This window comes from Kogia breviceps, chromosome X (assembly GCF_026419965.1).
Source record: "Kogia breviceps isolate mKogBre1 chromosome X, mKogBre1 haplotype 1, whole genome shotgun sequence".
NCBI lineage: Eukaryota > Metazoa > Chordata > Mammalia > Artiodactyla > Physeteridae > Kogia > Kogia breviceps.
Window position 1 is genome coordinate 120,027,840 of NC_081330.1, and position 24,494 is coordinate 120,052,333.

The window sequence follows — 24,494 nt, forward strand, 5'->3', positions numbered from 1 at the left end:
GCCACAACTACTGAAGTCTGCCTGAGTGCCGCAACTACTGAGCCCCTATGCTGCAACTACTGAAGCCCATGTGCCTAGAGCCTATGCTCCACAACAAGAGAAGCCACTGCAACGAGAAGCCTGTGCACCGCAATGAAGAGTAGCCTGTGCTTGCTGCAACTAGAGAAAGCCTGCGCACAGCAACAAAGACCCAATGCGGCCAAATATAAATAAAATAAAATTTTAAAAAATACATTTTAAAAAGTGGTAGAAAAGTATATTAATTAGAAATAACTTACTAAAGCAAGTCTTTGAGAAATTCTAATGGTAATGTTTAGTTAATTGCTTGTATTATATTAAAGGACTGGAATATCTTTTGAATATTTAGAACTTCCATGAGTCTAGACTTCCTTTGCTTCAGTTGGTCCTAGTTAATGTGGTTTTATGCTGCATCTTGTACTTCTGAAAACTGGGTTTTTGTATGTATTGAGGCTGAGGAACCTTGAGAACTGCCACTAGCCGACCAATGGCTCAGTAATCATCAAGACCATTGGGAGTGGGAAGGTGGTTAAATGGTGCCCTTGAGTGACTTAATGGGAAGGTTCTTTATGAGAGGTTTCCTGAATAAACGTGTAGTCTTTTCATTCCTTTAGATATGCTAAAATTTTTTCTTGGAATCAGCCTGACCCTGAGATAGCTCTTCATGTAACTTGTTATTTTGGTCCCAGTAGAAGTGCCTTTGCTGATTTGTGTTTAGCTGTTGCAATGCTGACTGGCATTGAGAAACTTGATATCATATTAAGTTCAAGGTTGTTATTTCTCCCTCTATCACTATTTTATGTAGTATCTGCATTATGAGTACCCGATGAAGAAGCTTCTCTGAAATGTCACTAGCTAACAATAGACAAAGTGAGTCATAGAACTCATTGAGTTTCCCACTATGGGTAGACAGCTAGGAAGCTCAGAACTGAGAGTGAACCCACTTCTTACACAAGACTATGGGATCATAAATTATGCATCTGTTTTTCATATCGTTATTCTTCCTTCCCCTCATTGTCCCCTCTCTCTCCCTTCAGTCTTAACTGTGAGAACCTGATAGGGCTCCTGGAGGTAAAATTCAGAAGAGAGTGGGGCTCCCTTAAGGCTGGGACCCTGTGGCATTTTAAATTCACAAGCTTGTCCGTATTGAGCTTCCAGCTTTTGTTAATTAAAGCTTAGATTTTCCTATCCTGTACTGGTTCCAGTAGTGATTTCTGCTTCTGATGGTAAAACATGATTCCTTGTATCTGTCTGTCTTTCTGTCCAAATTTGGGGGCAGTAGTTTGCCCTATGACCTCAGTTCTCTGGAGAATCTAAGAAGAGTTGTTGAATTTCACTTTCTTCAGCCTTTTTCTTATTGTGGAGCTGGGAGTGATGATTTCCAAGCTCCTTATATGCTGGACAAGAAACCAGAAGCTTACTCTGCCTTCCAGTTGTGACTACCAAAAATGTCTCCAGACATTGCCAAGTGTCCTCTGGAGAAGAGTCAAAAATCACCCTCAGTTGTGAATGACTGCTATTATATCATGTAGAATACTAAATATGATATTTAATAATATGTAATTATATAGTTAATAAAAATAGAATTAGGTGAATGAGGCTTCTTGGCGATTTGATGGAATCGAACAGTGCGGTTTCTTTTGGTATGTGGCTGTGGCAGAGACCGGCTAAATGCGCGTCAAACCCATTTCCTCTTCCTGGGCACTCAGTTGACTGTATTCTCTGCCCCCTTGCGTCTAGGCGGAGCCATGTGACTAATTGAATAGGGGTGGAAGTGGTGCACCTCATTTCTAGGCCCCTAAACCATCCCATGTGCTCTTCTATATTCTCTCACTTTATTCATCAGTCAGCCAAATTCAGAGGATCCAAAGCATGTAGGGGATGACAGGCTTACAAGGGAGAAGGAACCTGGACCCCTGAATCAATGCTTGAAGAAAAGCCACCTGGGAGCCTTTCAACTCGAACACCTACAATAAATTTTGTGTGAATGAGAAATAATCTCTATTAGAATTGGGAATTAATTCACTGCTGTAGCATAGTGTAGTTCAACCTGAATAATTCAGGGGCTCAAAACATTTGCTGTTAAAGAATAGGGTGACGCTAGAAGTTTGGAAGACTTGAGGAAATGTAGGGACAGACCTTAGTGTTGATGCCTATCAGTTAACAAAATGCATTTATTCCCATTACTTTAAAATGATGTATTATAAATAATTCTAATTTCAGAAAGCTGTATCAGCAAAATGATAAAGTCCTTCAACAGTCCTCAGTTCTGCAGAGTCTACCTGAGGCTCTAGTGTCTCAATTAGACACCTAAGGGTCTGGGTAACTGTAAGGTGGGACCCACACTACTTCCCCACAGTCTGATTCTGATAATGCTGACCAGTACATTCTTTTCCAAGGCAGGAGTCAGAAGAAATTTTCCATTTTGGTGCTTTTCATAGAATTTTGAAGAATGACAGTAACGGACTCATTCAGCCATATGCGGACAATAAACCAAGCCAACCGAATGGCAGATATTAGCGGGAAGCCAAACATCCAGATGTTTAATCCTTCCCATTAATTAGAATAAAAATCCTGTGGAATGTGAAGGGTTGGAGGTTACTGGGTTAAATTAATCTATGGTTTTTCTTAGACTACTTAAGAGAATTCGAAGTTGCTGTCTTAAAAATGCAAATTGTGCTGCACTATTTACATATTTTATGTGGGAAGTGGCAGGTTTTAATTTTAGCTGCATACCACTGTCTCATTTGTTCCCTGAACAGAGTAGAAACTTAGAGAAAATTAGATGGACGGAAAAAAACGATAGTAAAATGAGAAACTGATATGAGTTTAAAGTTCAAAGTGCATTCCAAAGTGCTGGCACGTTCTGTAATCCATGCACATTTGATCAGGAAGACGACATGGTCTCTTATTAGTGTTTTTGACTGCCTGAAGAGACTCAAAGCAAGGAAAATTCAATGTAGAAGAAAAAATAGACTCATGCTATGCATGAAGAGATGGCTCTAGGGTTTTAAGAATTTCTTCCAATCTGATAGTAAACTCTTTAAGAAGAAAAAAGGGGGGGTTGGTTTTATGCTTTAGCCTTCCTTGGTTTTGTGCTTTGGAATAGAACCTATCTTCTACTTAAATTGTGTGAAGGAATGTTAAATGACAAATGACAGATAAGTTTAAATCTTGAGCCACGTGCAAAAAAGAAAAAGCCTGAAAGAAAGGATATTTTTTCCTTTTTTTTGGTCAAGTTCTTCTGTGTGCAGCTTCATGAATTGAGGTGCCTGACTTCAAGGTGAGGACATAACTCTTGGAAAAGTGACCTTATCACTTTAGAGAACGCTTTCTTCAGGCAACATTTATAGACATCTGCCTTCTGCTTGCGTTAGGCTCTCTGCCCTCTCTCACCGGATATATTATATTAGTCAAGATAGATAGGCTGTACTGCAGTAACAAAACTGCCTTTCTGAGCAGTGTGAAAACTGCCCTTCTCTTTCTATCAAGAGACATTCCTCTCAACCAATCCTGCTTTCTCCTACAAAATGATGTTTTTCCTGCGGGCTTCAAGTTCTTATTTTGGACAGTAGTATCTGAACATCTTCTCTTTGCATTCCCCCTTCAGTAGTCCTCAAGGCAACATGGATGCCCCTGACTGTCCAGATGAGAGTCACTGTAAGGAAGTGCAGAAAAGAAAAACCGCAAAGTGAATTTTAATTCTCAGCGATTATTCCTGTAACACACTGCTTCAGTTCTTGGTGTTCACGTGTAATTTTGTGACAAGCTTTTGAGTGCAGGGCACTTGGGCTCAGCTCTGTGTCCCCCTGGGCTTGTGAGCAGTATGTGAGGAGATGTGTGCAGGCCTGGAGATTTTTTAAGTCTCTCACTAGGCATTCACTTTCTAATCAAGGGCTCTTTCACAAGAAGCTCAAATATACTCTTAGGGACAGCAATAAGGCATTAAAGTGTGCTGAAAGATATGTCCAACCAGCATGTTAATAGCGGTGCCATTTTGTTTATAACTATTGGAATGTTTTTTTTTTAATTGAGGTATAGTTGATGTATGATATAAGTTACAGGTGTACAACAGTGATTCACAATTTTTAAAGGTTATACTACATTTACAGATATTATAAAATATTGGCTGTATTCTCTGCATTGTATAGTATATCCTTGTAGCTTATTTATTTTATGCATAATAATTCATACCTCTTAATCCCTACCCCTTTCTTGCCCCTCCCACCTTCCCTCTCCTCACTGGTAACCACTAGTTTGTTCTCTGTATCTGTGAGTCTGTTTCCTTTTTGTTAAACTCACTAGTTTTATTTTTTAGATTTCACATATAAGTGATATCATACAGTATTTGTCTTTCTCTGTCTGACTTATTTCACTTAGCGTAATACCCTCCAAATCCATCCACGTTGTTGCAAATGCAAAATTTTATTCTTTTTTATGGCTGAGTAGTATTCCATCATGTATAAATATATACACCACATCTTTATCCATTCATCTGCTAATGGATGCTTAGGCTGCTTCTGTATCTTGGCAATTGTAAATAATGCTGCTATGAACATTGGAGTGCATGTATCTTTTCAAATTAGTGTTTCTGTTTCTTTAGGCTATATATCCAGGAGAGGAATTCCTGGGTCATATGGCAGTTGTATTTTTAGTTTTTTGAGAAATGTCCATACTGTTTTCCACAGTGGCTGCACCAATTTACATTCCCACCAACAGTGAACGAGGGTTCCCTTTTCTCCACATCCTTGCCAACATTTGTTATTTGTGTTCTTTCTGATTATAGACATTCTGACAGGTGTGAAGTGATATCTCATTGTGGTTTTAATTTGCATTTCTCTGATGATTAATGATGATGAGGATCTTTTCATGTGCCTGTTGGCCATCTGTGTGTCTTCATTGGAAAAATGTTTATTCAGGTCTTCTGCCCATTTTTTAATTGGGTTGTTTGTTTTTTTGATGTTGACTTGTGTGAGCTGTTTATATATTTTGGATATTAGCCCCTTATCGGTCATATCATTACCAAATACTTTCTCCCATTCAGTAGGTTGTCTTCTTGTTTTGTTGATGGTTTCCTTTGCTGTGCAAAAGCTTATATGTCTAGTTAGGGTCCCATTTGTTTATTTTTGCTTTTATTTCCTTTGCTTTAGGAGACAGATCAAAAAAAATTTCGCAATGATTTATGCATATTAATGGTTACACCATTTTGTCTGTAACTAGTGGAATGTGTTGGTTTTTTAAATAATGTAAACATTTTATATATAGGTAAGAAACTCATATTAAATGTTTATACAGATCAGCTTGAAAATCACTGCTTTATTAATTAACTGATAAGGCTCTTTGTAAAATCCTGATGATGTGAACACATGATAGGGAAGCTGTGATGGAACAGGGAAGGACTAGCAAAGCGGTCAGAAAGTTCTTGGTTCTGAAATGTTGCATTTGTCTTTGGGGGAAAGCAAGACAATGGAAGATGAATCCTGTCAGACCAAGAAGACCCATTTAACAAACTACTGACATTTTCTTCCCAGAAGGTACAGAACTACTTCAGTAATCACAGTAATATGTTAACTAGCAGCCCTTGGATAAACTTTAATTTTAGTACAATTGTTGCCTTGGCTGTGGGTGATGCGGGAAGGTACCCAGACTCTTCAAGGCTGTGTCCCAGAGTCTGATACAAGGAGAAGAGGAACAGAGGGAGGAAGTGGGGAGAGAACGAAGGGGAGGGGGAGGAGACGGTATGGCAGAGACCTTGGGGCATTCTTGTGAGTGCAGCTTCGGAGGGCGTGGGCCCAGACGTGGACACAGGGCCTTACTCCCAGGGTCCTAGTCACTGAGGTCAGGGAAGGCCCAAGCTGCAACCACAAGCTTTTGTGCCTCTGGGCCAGGGATATTTCCTGAAGAGAAGCCAGAATGCTGGAGTGTGGTTTCAAAGGCCAGGAAGCTGGAAGCCAGAGACCACCCCCAAAGGAGAAGCCTCGTTGCCTCAAGGGGAAAAAAGGAAGAAAATGAGTACCTATCTGCTATGGTCTGAATGTTTGTGTTCCCATACCCCCCAAATCTATATAATGAAACCCTAACCCCCAATATAATGGTATTAGCAGGCGGGGCCTTTGGGAAGTGCTTAGTGCCTTTGGGAAGTGGGTAGAGAAAAAGATGAGTGAGTGGTAGAGTTAGACCAAACAGAGCTCTGTCCTTGGCTGGGGTTTTGAGGTCCATGCTGTGTGGGCAGTCAGAGGTGGTCAGGAGGTGGGAGGCATGGAAGTGACCTAATAGATGCTGCTAGAAGAGGGGCTGGGACAAAGTGGCCAGGTCCTGGAGGTGGGGTGGGAAAGAGTGGTTGAATATCTGTGGGGTGGAGACTGCTGGCATTTACCTCCCTGATTTCAGAAACTCCTCAGGGCATAGGCTGTACTTTGGGAACATTCTTTTCTTTTTTTCCCTCTTCAAGGCTCTTGCTGACTGTTTAACCACTTCTTACCTAAGAACAGTTCTGGGAGTGGAAAGGGTTCCCTCATAGTATGATTTGCCCCACACTGAAGAGTGGTTGCTGGGGCCTTACTGTGTGTGAGTTGGGACTGAGGGCTGCCCAGCCAAGAAGCAGAAACTAGACAGGGCTTGCATTCTTCCTAATTTCTCCAGACATGCTCTTCTTCACTGTTCACTCTTCTCACCTGCTTATTCTTCAGTGTAAATGCTACAATCAATTTGGCAAGTTAAAAAAATTCCAGTGAGATTTTTAAAAATTAATTAATTTTTGGCTGCATTGGGTCTTTGTTGCTGCGTGCAGGGTTTCTCTAATTGCGGCGAGAGGGGGCTACTCTTCGTTGCGGTGCGTCGGCTTCTCACTGCGGTGGCTTCTCTTGTTGCGTAGCATGGGCTCTAGGCACGCAGGCTTCAGTAGTTGCGGCACGCGGGCTCTAGAGCGCAGGCTCAGTAGCTGTGGTGCACAAGCTTAGTGGCTCTGCGGCATATGGAATCTTCCCAGACCAGGGCTCGAACCCGTATCCCCTGCATTGGCAGGCAGATTCTTAATCACTGCCACAAGGGAAGTCCCTCCGGTGAGATTTTGATTGTAATTGTGTCAAAGCAATGTATTACTGCTTTTCATTAAAACTGAATTTGAGCCTAAATAATAAAGTACTTTTTTATTCGGAAAGGACTTTTTTTTGCTCATTCATTTATTTAATTACCTAGCAATACATATTGAGCACTTAGGAAAGTTCTAGAAAAGTGGCCCCATTATCTAGTGACACTGAGAGCCACTTGAGGCAAAGGAAAGAAGAAGGACAGTCCTTGTACTTGCGCCACCCACCTTCCTCACCTTGCCCCAATCCCAGCCCTGGTGGAGCCTGTTATTGAAAATTTTGATATCATCTTCATCATGAATTTTTGCATTAATTTTAATTTAGAAATATTGTATTAAAATATTTATCTTGATTACTGAGTTTTTTTTGACATCCCTTTAAATTTTAAACCCAAAGTGAGTGCCTTGCCTGTCTCCCCCATGTCCCCAGTCCATGGAGTTCTTAACAGCAGGTGAGAGTAGAGAGGGAACAGGGTTGTAGACTGCTCAGGGAGCCAGGATGACTGAGTCCCAGGAGGGAGAAACTTCTCTGCTTAACTCCTAAACAGAATCATGCAGCGCTTCTTAGCTGCAGTGTAGAGATACCTATTCTCTGAAGGGCTGCCCTGACCACAAGTATGGCAGGTGGCTTGCAGCTGAAGAGGAGGAGGACACGGCTCAAGCATTGCCATCGCAAAAGGAGTACTGCAGTGTCCGGTATGGGAGCCGCCAGCCAATTTGGCTCTTAAGCACTCGAAACATGGTTAATCCGAATTGTGATGCGCCATAATTATTAAGTTTGCACTGGATTTTGAAGACTCAGTATTTTAAAAAAAGATCATATATCTTATTAAAATTTTGTTTTATATTGATTACCTGTTGAAATGATAATATTTTGGGATACATTAGTTTGAATACAACGTATTATTAAAATGAATCTCACTGGATTTTTTATTCTTTTTTAATGTGGGAACTAGCAAATTTTAAATTTCATGTGTGGCATGTGTTTGTGGCTCATAGTATTTCTGTTGGACAGCACTGGTCTGCGTGGTAGCAGGGATATGTCCTTGAACTCATACAGGGGTCCTGATCACAGAGCCCTTGGGAATTTCATCACACATTGAGGCACTTCCTCTAACCTCTTCTGTGTGACTGGGTGCTTAGCATGTAACCTGTATTAAGAGGCCGCCAGCTAGGCAAATGTAAGTTGGAGTTCACAGGTAGTCAGAGATAGGGCCTGCTATTATGGCAGTAGGGGAGGGCGCTGGAGAGTGACGGATAAGGAAGTGTAGTGGAAATCCTTGTTGACCTAGCACCTTTGAACACCTTTCTAATATTTGGAAACTGCCCCACAGTGGATGAGATTCTTACTCTCTCAACCTCCTTTGCAGGTAGGGATTAGGGCTCAGCCAATCAAACACACACAGGCCACATTTGAGGTGATGTGGAAGCAGCCAGTGTTACTGCATGAATCCATGAGGTTGAGGTTGGCAGCACCAGCTTCCAGGAGCAGGGAGGCGGAGATTCAGCATTAGTGGGTGGGTGATACCAGCGGCTATGGTGCTGCCCAGGAGGTGGCAGGAGTGTCTCTACCAGACCAGTCCTTGGTGAAATTTGTGGCATTGTTCTTTACTACATAACCTTTAAACTGGTTTTCTGGTCTTTCAGAGATTCTCTGTATCCTTCCAGTTTTTCCTAGCTAGATTGCTATTGTCTGCAATAAAATCCTGACTGATATACAGTGGTTTCTACACCTGCTGTATAGTAGTACCCAAATACCCAAATGGTGCTTCAAGCAGTCAACTACTCTTACTTGAAGACCTTCTTTGTGTTTAGCACTGTGATAACAGCTGGAGGGACTCAGAAAAAAATGAGCCTTCATTGCCTTGTTTCAGTAACTCACACAGGTGATGTATGGTGATTGGCATCCTGGTGCCAAGGTCTTCCCCAGGGCAGAGGAGAACAGGTTCTGATTCCTCTTCAGCTTAGAGCTACATTTAACTCTTCAATTTGAATTCTCTAAAAATAATTGGCTGCCTTCCCTCTTTCCTGGCATCTGTTCTCAAATCAACCTTGAGACCAAGGCTGCTCTGGACACACACAGAGTCACAAAATCTCACTTACATCACTGCCTCTAAGTGAGTTTACTACTCTACTTCCTGCTTCCAGGAAGTAAAATGATGGGGTGTGTGTTCCTTGTAAAAAGGAGGACATATTTTCAAATCATACACTTATAATTTTGCAAACGTCAACTCTAGTGTTTGGGTTCCCCCAAAGCTAGACTCTGAGATGAGGATTTAGATGCAAGTTGTTGATTTGGAAGGTGATCCCAGGAAGCACAGGGAGGGAGCAAGGAATAGAGGGTGTGTTGATGAGCAGGTTATTGCTGTGAGCACCTGGGCTCCGTCCTGCTAAGGATCCTCCGAAAGACTGCGCAGAACGTAACTCAGAACCGTCCCACCAGGGGACAAGGAAGTTGGGGTATTTATCTGTCAACTCCCAGCCCTCATGATTTGAGAGTTATTCCTGGAGGTGTTAACTCCCCAACACTTCTATTATAGTTTGCCCTGCATGGGCAGAGACTGCTACTATGGCCAGAGAAAAGTCCTCAGGTAGAGAGACCCAGGTGCTTGAGGCTGCAATCTGCCAGTGTGTGTGGGGACTGTCCACCATAGCTGTGGATGACCTTCAGGTGGGCCAAGGGCATATTGACTATATTGGTTGGCTACATCTAGTTAATAAAACTTTCATCATGAATTCATTCTTGCATTAAACATATATTTATAGAGCACCCAGTATATTCCCAGCATGCATTTTGTCATGGCGATATAACAGTGACCAAAACAGATGCAAAGCCCTCCCTTAATAGCTTATTCTAGTGACTATTCTCAGGAGTATCAAATTCTACCAACCACAAATGCCTAACAGATTTTCAGTAACATATGCATTCATTTAATACTAATATTTCATATTGTACTAATTGGATAAAATATGACACTTTTTGTTATCTTTCTTTGTTAAGAAAACATAATTTCAAAGAATGTGGGAGCTTGAAGTGTTCCTAATGATAACTGAGGCATGATATATATGGAAGTTAAAAAAAAGCGATACTGATGAACCTAGTGGCAGGGCAGGAATAAAGATGCAGATGTAGAGAATGGACTTGAGGGCACGGGGGGAAGGGGAAGCTGGGATGAAGTGAGAGAGTGGCATGGACATATAGACACTACCAAACGTAAAACAGAGAGCTAGTGGGAAGCAGCCGCACAGCCCAGGGAGATCAGCTCGGTGCTTTGTGACCACCTAGAGGGGTGGGATAGGGAGGGTGGGAGGGAGGGAGACGCAAGAGGGAAGAGATATGGAGATATATGTATATGTATAGCTGATTCACTTTGTTGTACAGCAGAAACTAACACAACATTGTAAAGCATTTATGCTCCAATAAAGATGTGGAAAAAAAAGATAACTGAGGCATGCAAAGGTGAACTAAACTTTCCTAAATACACATAGCAGAACCAGGACCAAAACTTCAGGTTTCTTCACATATTTCTGAAATAGCACCACATTGTCTGAGACTGATGATTTTTTACAGCAAAAACGAAAAAGCAGTTTGAGTGCACCCTTATACATTGTGGTAGGAGTGGAAATTGATGCAAACTTTTTGTAAAACAATTGGCAGTAAGCATAAGCACTTTAGAGGTAAACATTCCCATTGACGTAGTAATTCAGCTTTTAGGGATTTATCCTAAGAAAATAATCAGAAAATTGCAAAAGATTTATATACAAGAAATATTAATTTAGTCAAAAAGTATGTTTTAAAAATATTTAGTTTTATGGGAAAATACAGTACAATACTTAGTGATGAAATGAGAATATACAACTTCATATGCTGGATGTCTAATTTTTTTCAGAAAGATACACACAGAGAAGAAAATAATAGCAAAGCAGCTGTTATATCTTCATGGTGGGACCATGGAATATTTGTTTTTTCTGTATTTTCTGCAGTGGACATGTGTTACTTTTATAGTCAGGGGGTAAAAATCGAAACATTCTTTCGCCTAATATTTCACCTCTAAGCATTTTGCTGAGTGCCGGGGAAGTGTTAAGCAGATATTTTTGTGTCCCTCTACCTTGAAAAAAAATCATAGTTTAAAACTAGGCTCCCAATGTTCAGAAGCCTTCCAGCCAGTATGGCTGTGGAGGGGATACATTTTGAAATGCCTTCCCTCATGGCCCTGCATTCCCCTCTGCAGCGTCATCTCCCTTCACTGGAGTGCTTCCTTTCTCCCCATGCGTGTCCCATGGACATGGGTCCCTTGTCTGCATCCTGCTAGTGTATTCCTGCTTTGTGGCTTCTATTCCTTTGTTTCCTTCTTCGCCATCAGCTCCGCCTTCATTGTGTTTCTTTCGGTTCCTCTTAGAGAAGCAGAATCCCGTGCTGCTGTTTCTCAGCCTTTCTCCCCTCTTAGTTTCAGCTGCAAAGTGTGATGGGGACTTCATCTCATTTTACCTGCTGTGTCTTGCCTTTGGGATTAGACACTTACTATGAAGATGAAAGAAAACCAGCCGCCTATTAAATATATCACCTTTGGACTTTCCAGAGCCTCCAGCTTTGCCAAACACCACGGGAGCCTTTGGCCCCCTATGGCAACACTTCCCGAAATGCATGCTCTCTTCCAAAGCAACTGAAGAACACAGACCCCCTTCTTTCTCCCAAACAAGGCTGTTGTTTTTATCTCCCAGGTTGCTACCATGTGGGAATGTCGTTGTGTGAGAAAACATCAACACCCAAAATGCAGATCGCACTTGCTTCCCATCAACTATGAAGGGGCCATTAATCATTCTCCACCCTCCCATCTTTCCCCGTCTTTATTACAGAGAAGCTGTTCTTGTAATTTCTGAGGAGTATCTGTGGGTGGTGACTAACCTTTGGCATTGTCCATGTGGTCTGATAGGAATGGTCTCGTGTCTCCTAGCATCAGCCTGGAGAGTTCAAGGGCGTTTGAGGAGGCCCCATGGCAAGGTGCAGCCAAGCAGAAGGAAATGAAGATGTTAGGATGGGAGCAGCCTGAGGCTGGCTCCCTTAGGCCTGGTGGTGATGCATTCTTGCTTCTTTGTTAACTTAAGCTCTGAAGGCGTTTGCTTTTTTAAATTCCTGGCTCAGCTGAGTAAAAAATGCTGTCTGGGCAACATTTATTAGAAAACCTCTGCTCACAGGGGTGCAATAAATATCATTCTTTTTGGAAAACCTGTGGTACTTATATGGGTGCTACTATAGTTCAAGCCCAGGAGAGATACCATGCTGTAGGTATTGGGGTTCAGTGCTAGAAACAGAAACCCCTTTAGGTATTTAAATAGAAAGGTTTTGAGTTCAGAGAATAAGGGGCTTACCATATTGTTGGAAGGGCTGGAGAAACAGGAATGATTGCCAGGGTATCACAGAACTGACCAACCCCAAGAAATCCTACCTCTGTCACAACTAGGAAGGTGGAGGGTCAGAGGCTGCTGCTGGAATACACTATCCAGGGTCCAGGAAGCCACCACTGTTGCACTTCTTGACACCCCAGAGGTGCAAATTAAACATTGGAAATCTGCTTCAGAAACTCCACATCTCTGCTTAAAGGCAGAAAAGCAGGAAGATGATCTCTGCCTCATGTATTCTTTCCCATTGGTGAAACCTGTTTATGTACAGAAGCCTAGCTGCAAGGGAGTCTAAGGAATATAGTATTTAGCTTTCTGGATTTCTTAGTGTAGTAAGACACAATGGAAGGAGGTGGGAATGGAGGCCGAGTGCCAACAGACCATACCTTATAAACACACATACGTTACAAAATGGCACTGGATTTAGAGCATGGAGGGGGCCCAGTTGGGGATGGTTGAGTCCCAGTAGGGTCTGAGACCAGAAACAGTGGGGTTAACAGAATATATGGTAGAGTTTCTTCAGGGAAAAGAGAAGGTAGAATCCATCACAGAATTGTCCCTGGTCTGATTTTTAGCAACACAAAGGAAATAAGGAGACTGTATCCCGGCTAGGGAAGTGGCTTGACTTTTGGCTTATGGGAATTGCTGATATTCAGTGTTAAGTGCAGATAGCATCATTACCTGGGACTTCAATTAGATGGGAGATGGAGTGAATCATAAACAAAGGTATAGTTCTTGGAAAGAGCTGGTGATGGAGGCAGGTCTCTGGCAGCCAACTTCCCTGGCATGGAAAGAGCTGTGGAATGGGGTTTAGGGGAAGGCACAGCAAGAATTCTAGGGTCCTGGCAAGACCCAGGGAGAATGAGGTCAGATGATTGGGTGGGCTTTTTGGATCTGATACCAAAAATGGGCCTCTGTACATCAGCACTGAATTAAGTCTCAGAGACAGAGTTTGGGTGAAGTAGAAAAAAATAGCTTTATTGCTTTGCCGGGCAAAGGGGGCCACAGAGTGCTCATGTCCTCAAAGCTGTGTGTCCCAACCTGGGAGGGTCTGTGAGAAGTCTTATAGTCAAGGGGCAGGGTTGCTCAAAAGGATCAGGGTGTGTGCAGGGCCTGCATTCATTCAGTCTAGAGATCATCTGGTGTCAGGTGGTCTCATGGTGGGCTTTTGTGGTTCTTGAGGTTATTGAACTGTGACCTTCTCTCTGAAATGAAGAATGGTTCTTCAGGTAGTTAACATCTTCCATTTAGTGGGGGTTTTAGTTCTGCAGAAGAGCTCAAAGATATTGTCACGTATATCCCTTGAGGAGGAACCAGGACCCTGCCCCAAGGCTGCACTATTGTTTTTTGACTGCTTCTCCCTTGTCTCCACATCACCTCCCTTGCCTGATTAGCAACTGTTTGAATTGTCCTTTGGAACTCACAGAAGATTGTGGAGGCTGGATGAAGCCTACTTCCTACAAACAAGAAATGGGGGACACAGAAAGGCTTTTGTGCCCAGGAGCCCCACAGGGTCCTGCTCAGTTTCAGGCCCAAGTAAGCAGATGGAAGATTGTGGGAAGTTGGCTTAATTAGCCCCAGTTCTGCATCCCTCCCTGTATCCATGTCCTTTGCCTTGTAATTTTGCATCTTCTCTTACAAAAGGCAAAATGGGTTTCCCTACCCCTTGATTTTGGGCTTGGCCTCGAGACTTACTTTGGACAACAGAATAGGGGAAGAAGCAGCACAAGTTCGGTTTTGAACCAAAGCCTTAAGAGGCCTCACATGTTTCTATTTTCCCTCTCTCATGCTTTTGCCATGTTCATGAGAAGAGCTTCCCCTGGGTTCTGCTTATTCAGCCTAGGCCCAAGAATTAACCCATGTGGGAGAGACTAGAGCCCAGCCCATTACAAGGAACCAATCCCAGTGGACCTACAGCTTGAAGGAGGGCCTTCTAGCTGAACTCAAGCTAGTTCTACTGGACCCCAGGCAAACTAATGGTGTGTGAGAAATAAATGCTTATTTTGAACACTGAAATATTTGTGATTGTATAATAGTTATGCAGAAATAGCTAGCTGATACAGAGACTGTCACTGAATACCAACGGGTTTATCATTTCCAGGTATTTCAATGAAGAGTATCAGGAGGATATCTACAAATCCCAGTCTGGCATGTGCAAGCTCTGAGGAATGGTGGAATAACCCCAATGCATCTGGGTGACCTTTGGAGACAGCTGAGGTAGAACTACAACAGGGCAGTGGCTGACACCCAAATCATAGCCTGTCTTCTCCAGGTAGGCTTTCCTGATTGGCCAAGCCCACAGAGATCTCTTCATCCTCTACTCTCATCACTTATTGCCTGTTTTCCTCCTTCAGCTCTGATCATATGCCATCACATTTAGAGTGACCTAATTCCAAATCTCTCCAGATAAATGGATCTACCTCACTTTATTTTTTATCTAACCACATGTCTATATTTTTTCTGTGTAGATATAATAAGGGACTGGTTAAGCATCTTGTTCAGATCCACATGCATTATGTTTAAAGCAGTGGTTTTTGAGATTCAGTCACTTCTGAACCATCTTCATGATGTTTGTCTATTTCCATGTATAACCAGGGAACAGTGTCTAGCGGGTGAGAGATTGTAGGTGAGCTGAGGCTGTGACTGGCTGGGACTCATAAAGGACTAGAATGCTGAGAGAAGAGAAGAGTCTTAGAAGGAGTTCTGTAAGGGAGAAGGGGAGGCTGGAGGAGGCAGAGGACTGGGCTAGAATTAAAGTGCAGTAGTAGTTAAAGAAGGGTACTGAGAAGGAAGCCATTTGAGGGCAGCATTAAGAACCAGGAAGGAGCACTGTAAGAGGTAGAGATGGGAAGGTATAGGGGAGGGCTGCAGAGTCAGTGCTGAGGAGTCTCACAATAAGACAGGGCAAAGGGAAGATGGTGGAGGAGAAGCAGGAAGATGTCAATGTTGGGCAAGTGAAGTCTGTGGACCATCATTGTGCCAAGTAAAATCATCTTGTTTTCCATGTGAAGAGATGTCTCTGTATTGAATACCACACTGAGGAAACTTTGGTCTAAATCAGTGGGCTTCCAAATCTTTTTCTGCTTGCATGTCCTCTAAAAGAATTTTGAAAAACTACATGTTCCCTCACACTTTTAAAGTTGATATCTAAAATCCTTTATAAGTTTAAATATTGTAATTCTAAAAGATGTAATATACAATAGTATATTATAGCTATTGAAATTTAAAAATGAAACTCATACTGTACTTGCTGGTATCAAAACATCATTATGGGTGGGGACCTTCAAGATGAAGGAGGAGTAAGACGTGGAGATCACCTTCCTCCCAACAAATACATGAAAAATACATCTACATGTGGAACAGCTCCTACAGAACACCTACTGAATGCTGGCAGAAGACCTCAGACCTCCCAAAAGGCAGGAAACTCCCCACATACCTGGGTAGGGCAAAAGAAAAAAAGAAAAAACAGAGACAAAGAATAGGGACGGGACCTGCACGTCTGGGAGGGAGCTGTGAAGGAGGAAAAGTTTCCACACACTAGAAGCCCCTTCGCAGGCGGAGACTGCGGGTGGCGGACGGGGGTAGCTTTGGAGCCGCGGAGGAGAGCACAGTAACGGCACGGAGGGCAAAGCGGAGAGATTCCCGTACAGAGGATCGGTGCTGACCAGCACTCACCAGCCTGAGAGGCTTGTCTGCTCACCTGGCAGGATGCGTGGGGGCTGGGAGCTGAGGCTCAGGCTTTGGAGGTGAGATCCCAGGGAAAGGACTGGGGTTGGCTGCGTGAACACAGCCTGAAGGGGGCTAGTGCACCACAGTTAGCTGGGAGGGAGTCCAGGAAAAAGTCTGGAAGTGCCTAAGAGTCAAGAGACCATTGTTTCGGGGTGAGCGAGGAGGAGGGATTCCTTCCCTGTCTGCCCACAGAAGGCAGAGCACCGCCTGAACAAGCTCCAGAGACAGGTGCAAGACGTGGCTATCAGCACGGACACCAGAGATGGGCATGAAACGCTAAGGCTGCTGCTGCCGCCACCAAGGAGACTGTGTGCAAGCACAGGTCCTATCCACACCTGCCCTCCCGGGAGCCTGTGGAGCCCGCCACTGCCAGGGTCCCGGGATCCAGGAACAACTTCCCCAGAACACATGGCGCGCCTCAGGCTGGTGCAACATCACGCCGGCCTCTGCCACCGCAGGCTCGCCCCGCATTCCGTACCCCTCCCTCCCCCCGGCCTGAGTGAGCCAGAGCCCCCGAATCAGCCGCTCCTTTAATCCCCTCCTGTCTGGGCGAAGAACAGATGCCAGAGGGTGACCTACATGCAGAGGCGGGGCCACATCCAAAGCTGAACCCCAGGAGCTGTGCGAACAAAGAAGAGAAAGGGAAATCTCTCCGTGCAGCCTCAGGAGCAGTGGATTAAATCTCCACAATCAACTTGATGTACCCTGCATCTGTGGAAAACCTGAATAGACAACAAATTGTCCCAAAATTGAGATGGTGGACTTTGGGAGCAACTGTGGACTTGGGGTTTGCTCTCTGCATCTAATTTGTTTCTGGTTTTATGTTTATCTTAGTTTAGTATTTAGAGCTTATTATCATTGGTAGATTTGTTTATTGATTTGGTTGTTCTCTTCCTTTTTTTAAAAAAAATATATAAATATATTTTTTTCCCTTTTTTTCTTTTTGTGAGTGTGTATGTATATGCTTCTTCCTGTGGTTTTGTCTGTATAGGTTTGGTTTTACAATTTGTCCTAGGGTTCTGTCTGTCCGTTTTTTTTTAGTATAGTTTTTAGCGCTTGTTATCATTGGAGAATTGTTTATTGGTTTGGTGGCTCTTTTTTTTTAGTACCTTTTGATTTTTTTATTTTAATAATTTTTTTATTTTAACAACTTTGTTTTTTCTTTCTTTTTTTTCTCCCTTTTCTTCTGAGCCGTGGGGCTGACAGGGTCTTGGTGCTCTGGTTGGCTGTCAGACCTGAGCCTCTGAGGTGGGAGAGCCGAATTCAGGACATTGGTCCACCAGAGGCCTCCCTGCCCCGTGTAATATCAATCGGCAAGAGATCTCCCAGAGATCTCTGTCTCAACACTAATACCCAGCTCCACTTAATGACCAGCAAGCACCAGTGCTGGACACCCCATGCCAAACAACTAGCAAGATAGGAACACAACCCCAACCATTAGCAGAGAGGCTGCCTAAATCATAATAAGTTCACAGACACCCCAAAACACACCACTGGACCCAGTCCTGCCCACCAGAAAGACAAGATCCAGCCTCATCCACCAGAACACAGGCACTAGTCTCCTCCACCAGGAAGCCTACACTACCCACTGAACCAACCTTAGCCACTGGGGGCAGACACCAAGAACAACAGGAACTACGAACCTGCAGCCTGCAAAAAGGAGACCCCAAACACAGTAAGATAAGCAAAATGAGAAGACAGAAAAACACACACGAGATGAAGGAGCAAGATAAAAACACACCAGACCTAACAAATGAAGAGGAAATAGGCAGTCTACCTGAAAAAGAATTCAGAGTAATGATAGGAAAGATGATCCAAAATCTTGGAAATAGAATGGAGAAAATACAAGAAACGTTTAACAAGGACCTAGAAGAAGTAAAGAGCAAACAAACTGATGAACAGCACAATAAGTGAAATTAAAAATTCTCTAGAAGGAATCAATAGCAGAATAACTGAGGCAGAAGAACTGATAAGTGACCTGGAAGATAAAACAGTAGAAATAACTACTGCAGAGCAGAATAAAGAGAAAAGAATGAAAAGAATTGACGACAGTCTCAGAGACCTCTTGGACAACATTAAACACACCAACATTCAAATTATAGGGGTCCCAGAAGAAGAAGAGAAAAAGGGACTGAGAAAATATTTGAAGAGATTATAGTTGAAAACTTCCCTAATATGGGAAAGGAAACAGTCAATCAAGTCCAGGAAGCACAGAGAGTCCCATACAGGATAAATCCAAAGAGAAACAACGCCAAGGCACATATTAATCAAACTATCAAAAATTAAATACAAAGAAAGAATATTAAAAGCTGCAAGGGAAAAGCAGCAAATAACATTCAAGGGACTCCCATAAGGTTAACAGCTGATCTTTCAGCAGAAACTCTGCAAGCCAGAAGGGTGTGGCAGGACATATTTCAAGTGATGAAAGGGATGAACCTACAACCAAGATTACTCTACCCAGCCAGGATCTCATTCAGATTCAATGGAGAAATTAACACCTTTACAGACAAGCAAAAGCTGAGAGAATTCAGCACCACCAAACCAGCTTTACAACAAATGCTAAAGGAACTTCTCTGAGCAGGAAACACAAGAGAAGGAAAAGGCCTGCATTAACAAAAACAAAACAATTAAGAAAATGGGCTGGAGAGGGTGTGGAGAAAAGGGAAGCCTTTTGCACCATTGATGGGCATGTAAATTGGTGCAGCCACTATGGAGAACAGTATGGAGGTTCCTCAAAAAACTAAATATAGAACTACCATGTGACCCAGCAATCCCACTACTAGGCGTACACCCTGAGAAAACCATAATTCAAAAAGAGTCAGGTCCCAAAACGTTCATTGCATCTGTATTTACAAGAGCCAGGATATGGAATCAACCTAAGTGTCCATCATCAGATGAACGGATAAAGAAGATGTGGCACATGTATACAATGGAATATTACTCAGCCATAACAAGAAACGAAATTGAGTTATTTGTAGTGAGGTGGATGGACCTAGAGTCTGTCATACAGAGTGAAGTAAGTCAGAAAGAGGGAAACGAAAACCATATGCTAACACATATATATGGAATCTAAAAAAAATGGTTATGAAGAACCCAGGCGCAGGACACGAATAAAGATGCAGATGTAGAGAATGGACTTGAGGATGTGGGGAGGGGGAAGGGTAAGTTGGGATGAAGTGAGAGAGTGGCATGGACATATATACACTACCAAATGTAAAATAGATAGCTAGTGGGAAGCAGCCGCATAGCACAGGGAGATCAGCTCGGTGCTTTGTGACCACCTAGAGGGGTGGGATAGGGAGGGTAGGAGGAAGATGCAAGAGGGATGCGATATGGGGATATGTGTATACGTATGGCTGATGCACTTTGTTATACAGCAGAAGCTAACACACCATTGTAAAGCAATTATACTCCCATAAAGATGTTGAGAAAAACACATTATGATATGACAGCCACCATCGTCCATTTAAAAAGTACAAGACAAGCTCTTTAACAATCAGACATTATACTTCTTTCCTTTTACTCCTTGAAATTATATTTCCATTTCACTTCTCCCACAGAATTTTATCCTGATGTGATACATTGATATCTTTATGCCTGACAGTCTTTTATTGATCAGTCTCTCATGTATCACAGCAACAAAACATGTATGCAAATTTGTTTAAAATTTGTTTCCTATAACCGTAAATAATAAATAATTATTAAATATAAGAAGTAACATTTTATTGGAAAAACATCTCTTAATGAGATGGCTGGAGTAGGGGAGGTAGGTCATGGTCCCTCCATTAGAGGAAACTTGGCCAACGCTGGTGTCCCGAATTGTACCTTCCTTAAGCATTTCAGAGGTTTTTACACCCAGGGCATCGTGTCTTGGTCAGGTTTGGAACCTTGGATATGGAGACATCTGTATGCCACCTGTACTAAGACAATGGCGATGGTAGCTGCCATCATGGTAAACTGAAGATCCCCTTTGCCTATTTCCTGGGTATCAGAGAAGCGTCCCAGATCTTTGTGTGATTCCAGGGCAAGGCAGGGGGGGACCCAATAATGCCAAAGATTGGATTTCCTGCAGGCATGACAGAATGGGCATTTAGAGCCTTATTTGCTTTGATTCAAAGGATACAAAGAAATGGGGCATTTTTGGTACAGTTGAATTCCTCACATTCAGCTTCATGCCTACTATGTGGGGAGGAGGGGGAGAGAGCTTGGGACTGGGTGATCATCAAAGCGGCGGATATCTGCGTCTGATTGTCCACGTGTAAGATGGGATTGAAATCTACTCTGTGCATCCTCCTGTGTTACTCTGAGGCTCGTATGACATCAGAGGATGCTTGTGACATCATTTTGTGAACTGTCAAGAATTCTTTCTTATTTTTATTTGTAAACTTTTTATTTGGAAATAATTACATGTTCACAGGAAGTTGCCAAGACATGTCCCGGAAGGTTCTGTGCATCCTACAATCCACTTCCATCAATGCTGACATCTTGCTTAACTACAGCATAATATCAAAACCAGAGCTTATTCACATATAGCCAGTTATCGCCAGTTATACTTGTACTCATTTGTGTGTGTGTCGCTTCTGAAAATTTATCACGTGTGTAACTTCGAGTAATTACCATCACAGTCATGATACAGGACACTTCCATCATCACCAGGCTCCCTCGTGCTTCCTCTTTATAGCCACATACTCCTCTCTCACAATCCCTAACCCCTGGTAATGACCCTGTCCACCTCTATAGTTGTGTTATTTCAGTAATGTTATATACATCAAATCACAGTATGGAGTTGTTTGAGATTGCCTTTTTCATTTGGCGTAATTCCCTTGAGGTCCGTTTCGGTTGTCACCTGTATCAGTAGCTCGTTCCTCTTTATTGCTGAGTTGTATTCCATGGTATGGGTGCACCACAGTTTGTTTAACCATTCACCTATTGAAATACATTCAGGTTGTTTCCCATCTCTGGCTATTATGAATATAGCTGCTATGAACATTTGTGTACAGGTTTTTGAGTAAACATAACTTTCCTTTTCTTTGGAATATGTGCAATTCTGGGTTGTATGGTAAACGTATATCTATGTTTATAAGAAACTGCCAAACTTTTCCAGAGTGGCTGCACCATTTTACATTTCCACCAATAATATATGAGTTATCAATTTTCTCTGTATCCTCATCAGCATTCAGTGTTTTCACTATTTTTTATTTTAGACATTTTCACATTCCCATAGGTGTGCAGTAATATCTCATTTTGGTTTTAATTCACATTTCTCTAATGGCTGATGATATTGAACATCCTTACATGTGCATATTTGTCATCTTTAAACACACCTGACTCCATATTGGATCTATTCCTTTAGCTCCATCCTTTGTGCTCTGTTGCCTGTGCTTAGTCATGCTGGCTCTGCACCTTCCTAAAAGAATGTTGCCTAGAGTCTGAAATATACATAGAGCTCTTTTTCAAGGCTCTGCCTCCCAGGCTTGATCTTCATATAGAGATTAAAAGTTGCATAACAGAAAATAAGAATTATCTTGTTGGAGGTTTACAGGAACGTTGTGACCAGACCTATGTGGACAGCTGCAAGAACAAAGGATTATCACGTACCCTCCGGGGTCTGGCCAGCACCAGGAAGTTTCCAACAGCAAGCCACATCCCCTCCCCTTTGTCTAGGCCTAGATCCCAAAGAATTTCTCCTAATTTTTTTTCTAAAAGTTTTATAGCTTTATGTTTTGCATTTAAGTCTGTGATCCATTTTGAGTTAATTTTTGTCCATGGTGTGAAACTTAGGTTGAGGTTCATTTATTCTGCCTATGGATATCTAATTTCTGCAACGCCATGTGTTGAAAAGTCTATCTTTCCTCCATTGTATTGCTTTTGCACCTTGGTCAAAATCAGTTGGGCACATTTGTGTAGCTCTCTTTCTGGGTTCTTTGTTCTGTTCCATTGATCTATGTGTCTGTCCCTCTGCCAGTATCACAGTGTCTTGATTACTGTAGCTGTATAGTAAGTCTTAATATCAGGTAAAGTGTTTCCTCCAATTTTATTCTTTTAAAAAATTGTTTTAGTGATTCTAGGTTTTTTGCCTTTTCATATAAATTTTACTATAGTCTTATTTATGTCTCCAAAAATCCTTGCTAAGATTTTGATAGTAATTGCACTAAGCCTATAGATTTCAATTTGGGGATAATTGACAGCATCCATTTATTTAGTTCTTCTTTGATTTTTTTCATCAGCATTTTGTAATTTTCAGGATGCAGATCCTGAATATGTTTTTCTAAGATTATACCTAAGTATTTCATTTTCTTTGTAGTGAGTGTAAATGGTACTGGGTTTTAAATTTTGGTTTCCTTATGTTTATTGTTAGTATATGTAAATGGTATGAGCATTTTTGTGTGTTTATCTTGTATCTGCAACCTTACTGAATTCACTTATTAGTTCTAGGAGTTTTTTTGTAGATTCTTTGGAATTTTCTGTTTAGAGAATGTCATCTGCAAACAGGGAGTGGTTTTCTATCTTTCTTTCTGAGCTGTATGCAACTTATTTCCTTTTCTTGCCGTGTGCTTGCTAGGACTCCTGGTACTGTGTTCAATAAGAGTGGTTAGAATGGACATCCTTTTCTTGTTCCTGATCTTAGAGGGAAAGCATTCAGTCTTTCACCTTTCATTAAGTATGATGTTAGTTGTAGGTTTTTTAATAGATGGTCTTTATCATGTTGAAGACCTTTACCTCTCTATTCCTAGTTTTCTGAGCTTTTAAAAGAATTATGAATGGCTGTTTTCAAGAACTTTTAAAACGTCATTTTCTTTTAGTACTTTAAAAATGATGCTTAAATTGACATCTTGGTTCTGTGTGAAGTTCTGATAATATGAGGGCACATCATTTTCCTTGTCAGCTCTGCCCCTCCTGGGTGGACTGGGAGGACACAGGTGACGGAAGGGCTTGTTGTTGGATGGGACTGCGGAAAAATGGAGGGGAGAGATCTCGAGGCGTTGCCCGAAGGGGTCTGTTACGAAGTTATCCAACAGAAAACCATGGTGCTGAGAGGGTTATCAGTTTCCCAGGGCTGCTGTAACAAATTGCCACAAACTTAGTGGCTTAAAACAGCACAGATTTATTCTTTTACAGCTCTGGAAGTCAGAGGTCTAAAATCAAGGTGTTATCAGGGCTGTGTTCCTTCTGGAAGCTTCAGGGAGAGCCTGTTTCCTTGCCTTTTCCAGCTTCTAGAGGCTGCCTGCATTCCTTGACTAGTGGCCTCTTCCTCCATCTTCGAGGCACATCTCTCCACCCTCTGGTTCCATTAGCACATCTCCTTTTTTCTCTTTGGCCTTCACTCTACAGCCTCCCTCTTTTATAAGGCCTCTTGTGATTGCATTGAGCCCACCAGGAAGATCCTTAATTACATCCGCCAAATCGCTTTTGCCATATAAGATGACATAGTCACAGGTTCCAGGGATTAGGATGTGTACATCTTTTGAGGGAGGGGGCATTATTCAGCCCAGCACAGAGGTGTGACCATGGACATGATGATGAGGTATTCTAAAGGGCAGCACTATGGAATTATACTGTGGTTTGAATTCGCATTCCAGGTTTACAAGCTGTATGACTTTCAGTCAGTTTCTTATTCTGGCTAAACCTTTGTTCACCTGCAAAACTGTAACCCCTACTGTGATAGAGATGACAACTGCCCATCAGAAATTTACACAACTTTTCCAGAGTATGCAGTGGTGACTGGGAAGCGACTTTCCAGACAGGAACTACATTTCTCTGTACCACGTGCATCTAGGCGAGGCCCATATGACTACCAATGGGATGTGAATGGAAGTGATATGTGTTACTTCTGGCTGAGGGTACTTATGAAGAAGGGGTGGACACCTGTGTGGGCCTATAATATGAGCCAGAAATAAATTTCTGTTGTGTTACGCTGCTGAAATGTTAAGTTTATTCATTCCAGCAGCCAGCATTATCTTAAGCAGTAATCTACCTTGCAGACCATTACTATCCCCTGGAACTATAAAATGAAATCCTGTGTGTAAACCACAAGTGGAGGGACTGAGGGACTCACAGATTAGAAAATTATGAAGTTTTCTGCCTAGAGCAGTGGTTCTCAAACTGGGAAGTGCATCAGAATCCTGAAGGGCTCCTAAAAACACGGATGCGAGGCCCCATTTCAAGAGTTACTGATTTGGGGTGGGCCTCCTACACCCAGAACTTATCCTTAGGCTTTTCTCTCTTGCCTGTGTTTTCTGCGTGGCTGTCACCTCCATGA

The 24,494-nt window shown here is 42.4% G+C and overlaps 1 protein-coding gene across 9 annotated transcripts in view; it reads left to right on the forward strand.

The window, feature by feature from the left end:
- RAI2 (retinoic acid induced 2) overlaps positions 1-24,494 on the forward strand; it is a 404,475-nt gene that overhangs the window by 54,716 nt on the left and 325,265 nt on the right. For 8 of the 9 annotated variants that reach the window (XR_010838573.1, XR_010838574.1, XM_067023110.1 and 5 more), the window contains one exon: positions 14,607-14,777. The exons of the other annotated variant lie outside the window; for it this stretch is intronic. The gene's annotated coding sequence lies outside the window, so the exon portion shown is untranslated. The remainder of the gene's footprint in view (positions 1-14,606; positions 14,778-24,494) is intronic. 9 annotated transcript variants of the gene reach the window in all.